The sequence below is a fragment of the Palaemon carinicauda genome, chromosome 10 (assembly GCF_036898095.1).
Source record: "Palaemon carinicauda isolate YSFRI2023 chromosome 10, ASM3689809v2, whole genome shotgun sequence".
NCBI classification, from domain to species: Eukaryota; Metazoa; Arthropoda; class Malacostraca; order Decapoda; family Palaemonidae; genus Palaemon; species Palaemon carinicauda.
The window spans coordinates 62098627-62104626 of NC_090734.1; positions in this window are offsets into that span (position 1 = coordinate 62098627).

Below are 6000 nucleotides of genomic sequence, written 5' to 3' on the forward strand. Positions count from 1 at the left end.
CAGCCAACAACCATGAAATAAATTCTTCTTTTAATCCAGACCTCCACCTAAGCTCCTACATTCTATATTTAGATTTCAACTCTCTATATGCAACAGTCATGACTAGAAACCTCCCCACCGGTGGGATTCATAAATTTTCAGATGAAGAAAAAGATCTGTTTTAGGAAGGGGCATTGAAAATGTTATTACGAATGAGGATAAGGGATACTGGCTCCTCGTCACTACAAAAGCACCTTCAGAAGAAGTTGCTAGAGTCACTGATGAACTTCCTTATGTTTATCCCATGAAGAAGTCACCTTTAGAAATCTATCTCCATATTATAAAAACGTGCTAGAGAAGGAAGGAGGGCAGATGACTGTAAAGTGCAAAAAACTTATGGCCACCCATCGTAGTAAAAATGAGTATCTTATTTCCTTCCCCCTTCTACAGCTGTATATAGACTTAGGTCTGGAACTGGAAGCTGTTCATTCAATCTATGAATTCATTCAAAGTGCTTACATGAGCGATTTCATCAAAACTAACATCGAAGCGAGGACAGCGGCAATCTCATCAACAGAGAAAAAAGCTTTTAAGGCCATGAGTAACTGTGTCTTTGGAAAGACTTTACTCAACCCTTTGAAATACGGGGAAAAAAGTAGAGTTGTCACGAAGCCAGCGGCTTATTTAAAAGAGAAAGCAACCCACGGCTAAAATCAAGCATTCGCTTGAGTGAAGATCATGTTATCTGTACTTCCACCCTTCCATAGGTTGCCATTAATATGCCTAATTATATAGGTTTTGCCATTCTGGAAGCGGCCAAGTTTGATCTCTATTATTTCTTTTATAAAATACTCAACCATAAGAATGGTGATAAATTCAAACTCATTTACACCGACACAGATAGTTTCATTTTTGCTCTGGAAGTTTCCGATCTTAATTCAGAGTTTCCTCAAGAACCCCTAAAATCGTATATGGATTTTTCGAACTTCGATGTAGATCACCCACTTCTTAATAATGAAAGAAAAGGAGAGTTGAGGCTTTTAAAATCGGAAACTGGTAGTACAATAATAGCAGAGGTGCAAGCGTTGAAACCTAAAATGTATTCTCTGTTACTTGCCAACCAGGGGCAGATTAACTGGGTAAAAGGTATCCCACGCCCCGCACATTCTCGTATGAAGCATGATCAGTATTCTCAAATCCTGGAAGATCATCGAGTCAACTATGTCACTGTGCGTACAATTAGAAATGTTCAGGGTCAGATGAGCACCACCAAGGTAGAAAAGAAGTGCCTTTCGGCCTTTAATTCAAAACGACACCATTTAAGTTAATACAGTTCTTACACATACGGTCATCCGGATATAGTAAAGGAGGGGGATGAGCAAGTATCAAGGGAAGCCCCAACCAACAATCCACTCCCCAAATTAGCGGTAACACCTTATTCCCCACCAGATCCGCTTCCTCGCGTTTATCAAAATTTGTGGAAAAAGAGAGAAGAAAAGGTTGGCGACTACTTTCCTCTGACCGAAGGAAGTTCATCTGCATTGGCGTGAAAGGGGAGAACAGGTTTCTCTCTCTCTCTCTCTCTCTCTCTCTCTCTCTCTCTCTCTCTCTCTCTGTACTTTCCTCCTACCGATGGAAATTCCTCTGTATTAGTGTGAAAGGGGAAAACAGTTTCTCTCTCTCTCTCTCTCTCTCTCTCTCTCTCTCTCTCTCTCTCTCTCTCTCTCTCTCTCTCTCTCTCTCTCTCTCTGTACTTTCCTCCTACTGATGGAAGTTCCTCTGTATTGGTGTGGAAGGGAAGGCAAGGAAGGAATTTTGAAGAAAAGATAATACCCTAATGTATATAATTACTATGTTTGCTTTTCCCTGTGTAAATGTATTGTCAAGAGGGTTGCTGCTTTCTATTAATGGAGCTATTCATTCCACAGTACTTATATCATTATATTTGAAGTAAAGGCGCAGTTAAATGCGGGATCTGTTGAAATGTACAAGTGTTTTTAAGAAGAAAACTTGGATCTCTTTTATAGAGCCAGCGCGTATCATTGTGTCTGGCTTCTCCAACTCGGGAAAATCATTCTTGGTTGAACAACTCATAATAAAGTACGAAAGCAAGTTTACACACATTGTTATGTGTGGTGTGGATAGTCATACTTTGAAAAATCATCCAACAATTGGACCAAAACTCTCTCTCTTTGCAAATATCGTAGACCCAATGAGTGAGATAGATACGGAAGCTGGGGTCTACTCTATTTTATACAACCTTGATAATGTTTTTCTCGAGGCTGTGGATGACAAAATTGTTGTAGACATCTTAACTAAGGGTCGCCATAAAAATATATCGGTTATTTCTATTACGCAAAATATGTTTTATGGTGGTAAATACGCCAGGAATATAGGTATATATGCCTCATATATGCTTTTACTGAGAACTAGAGATATGTCTCAAGTTGAGTTATTAGGAAGGCAAATATTCGGTTTACCTTTATCGAAAAAATTTGTGAATGCTTATAAAAAGGCTGTTATGTCTAAACCCTTTTCCCATTTGCTGGTAGATTTAGGTTTAAATACTCTTAACGAACTCCAGTTGAGAAAAAATATAGCAGGGGGTTTCTTGTGTGAGGTAGTTTTTGGAGAATGGGAAACGTAAAGAGGAAGATTTTGGAAACAGTATATGAAACCTATTCTCACCCATCAAGCTTGGGGGTATCAAATCCATCTACAAAGACGCTAGGGCTTTGAGCCCAGGAATTAACGTAAGTAATATAAAAGACTATTTGACGACGAAAGAGGCGCGGAACTAATACCTACGGCTATACCAGAAACTTTCTCTATTGATATTATCAGAAAGAAAGTCGAGAAGGGGAAAGTCAAGTATCTCGTATCATGGAGAGGCTATCCCCAAAGTTTTAATTCGTGGATACATAGTAAGGATGTTGAAAGGCTAATCGGAAAAACTCGGAAATGAAATCCCATATACACAAACATGGGGATTTTCTTCTCTTCTTAAATAACCTCCCCCGAGAAAAAGGACTGAAATAATTCCTATACTAAACAAGACCAATCTTGATTGCTTATCGGAGATCTTTTCCAACTTTTTAAAGGAAAATCTGACTCGTGATAGTAAAGCAGTAGAAAAAGGTGAAGAAATATAGGAGTGAAATAAGGATGTTAGCCCGGAAAAAGACACCGCTTAAAGTGAAAAGAAAAATCTTATCATAGCAGAGTGGGGGTGCTATACTTTCAGTACTTCTACCTTTAGTAGTGAGTCTAATTGGTGGTTTGTTTGGAAGATGAGAGAGTATTGCCTAATACCGCAGAAGACTGTGGAAGGATTTAGTCACCACCAAGTCAGTGAGGAAAGTAGAGTTCAAACTCTAAACAAAATGTAGAGGAAAATGGAAAGGGTGATAAGCAGCAAGGGGCGAGGGAGGAGGAGATAATAGTGATTTACTACGTAATCTTTTTCAAATGATACAAACGATGAAGTCTAAGTTTGAAAGTAAACCAAAGAAAAGAAGACGTAAAGGGTCGAGGGGAAAACTAAAACGTAAGCCCGATCCTCATCCCCTCCCTAAAGAGCTGGTGTATGACAATCTCCCTCTCCGGCATCTGATAAATGTGCAACTAACACCATCCAACAAAAGGCACGCTCTTGCTTTTCTCAAGTTTTTTGAAGGGCGGAATGACTTCCAGTGGAATGGGGGAAAGTTGAGAAAACCCATCGATCGTTTAAATGTAATGGCCGTGTTAAAGAAATTGATCCAACAAGCGGGTGCTATAGAGGAAGAGGACCTTCCTTTTTATAAAATTCTATTGGATACAACGGGAATTCCTTATTCTTATATAAAGAAAGCAAAAGCCCGGGTGCAAATTTATGGAAGTACGGTGAAAATTGAGAAAGGTAGCAGAAATCGTGAGGGAACTAAAAGAATAAAATTAAAAGACAAACTGGAGTGGGTTCCCTATTAGAAATTAAACTCTGATGTAGATGGGTGTGAAATATGTGTGCTAGCATGTTGCACCATCCGAAATAGGAAACTTGGGGTGGGGGTGTGTCTGTGACTGAAGTGATGTGTGGACATTGACACCGCATCTATATAAGTCTACAATGGGACCTCCTCAGAATGCAGTACTCTCCTCTTAAACTCAGCATCACCAACTTTACGGAAAAGGCCCTGAGGAAGGGCGATGTCTGCTTGGTAGAGGGTGGGAATTCTATAGCCGTTGAATCATATGGACTTGCTGCGCAAACATATAAAGCCTACCCATACGGTGATATTGTGAGCAGTAAAAGACGTCTTTTTAATTTGTCTCGGTGCATTCATGACGATCGACACCCCATCGGAAGTGCCATCCTGAGGAAACCCCCGAGTTTCCCTGCAGCAAGTGTACCACATGTAGTCACACTGATAACTCAGTTTAATTATGGTTATTCATACGACAACGATAGTGATGGAAAGCTTCGACTGTACGTGGAAACTTCAAAAGATACTCACTTTGCTGTGAACTTACAAAATGATACTACAGAGGCGCGCATTTTCAACTTTAATAGGTGCCTATATGAATTGGAACAGTGTGCGCTTGAAAAGGCTAATGAAAATATTAAAATATACGCTGTTCCTATTGAAATTGGGAGGTCTGTTCGTGCTGATCCAATATGGATGCTGCACTATTTACCCGAGTTGGAGAATCTAGCGAGGAGGATGGCCGGAATAGGTAAACAACTCGTTTTATTGGCAACTGAAAAAATGTATGCTACTCACAGAATTGGGGAACCCAGAAAGGATTTCACGTGCTGCACCAAAGGATTTACCTGCTGGTGCTACCATTTTATTATTTTTCAATTTTCTCATTTGTTTTATTTCATTAAAAAAAATTTAAAAAGTTATGGAGTGTATCATTTTGCACTTTTAAGTTTGACTTAATGTACTCTCATTCTGCGAATGAGATGATTTTTAATTTTTTCATATACTACTTGATAAAAAAAATAGTAATAAAGTGTGACATTTTGTATTTTTATGTTTGGATTATGTAATTTTCATCTGTGAATGAAAATAATCATGTAAGCGCCTTTAAACTTTTAAGTTTAACGTAATGTACTCATTCTGCGAATGATTGGATTTTCATTTTTGTATATTTTGTTTCTCAAAAAAAAAATTGAAAATATAAATAATAATAAATAAATAAATTAATGATTAAATAAAAAATCTTATATTTTATGTTTGGGTTATGTAATTCTCATTCTGCGAATGAGAATAATTATGTAAGTGCCTTTGAATTTTTAAGTTTGACATTATGTAGTCATTCTGTGAATGATATGATTTTTCATTTTCACATATTTTGTTCAGTCAAAAAAAAAAAAAGTGTGTCATGTTGTACTTCTATTTTTGGGTTATGTAATCCCCATTCGGGGATAATCATGTAGTAGTGGCTTCATTAATAAAAAGTCTTACGATCTTTTGGTTTCAATATACCAAACACAACTAGAATACTTTCAGTCATTTCACAGCCACAATGGGTGGTGAAAGCCATATCGTAACACTAACCTCTCTGGGTAATAGGGATATTTTTCCTGAAAATAATGTAGGTAACTTTAAAAGCAAGCTTCAAAATAGTATAAATTTCGATCATAATTTGGAGCATGAAGTAGCACTCATCAATATTCATTACCCCAATAAAATATATGGGCTTGTCAGTGGTGAAGTGGATTCTGGAATAGAAATAATTATTACAAAGGTGCGGATATCCATAGGGGGTGAGCCTACTATAACGTCACGTACAGAGGAGACTTACAAACCAAGAATAAGTATTTATCCACTTATGCTGGATATATGGTATCTAGTATTAAAGAAGATATTACATATGCTTTGAAGAACATCCTCGCGGCCAAATTTTATAAGGAAAACATACCCGCGACTGGTCTATTAGAATATTACTACCAGAGAGAGTTCTACTAAAGTTCACAAAGAGACAGGAAACAAGAGAGGCAATTTATCGAAAAGGTCCTATTCAGGCCATAAA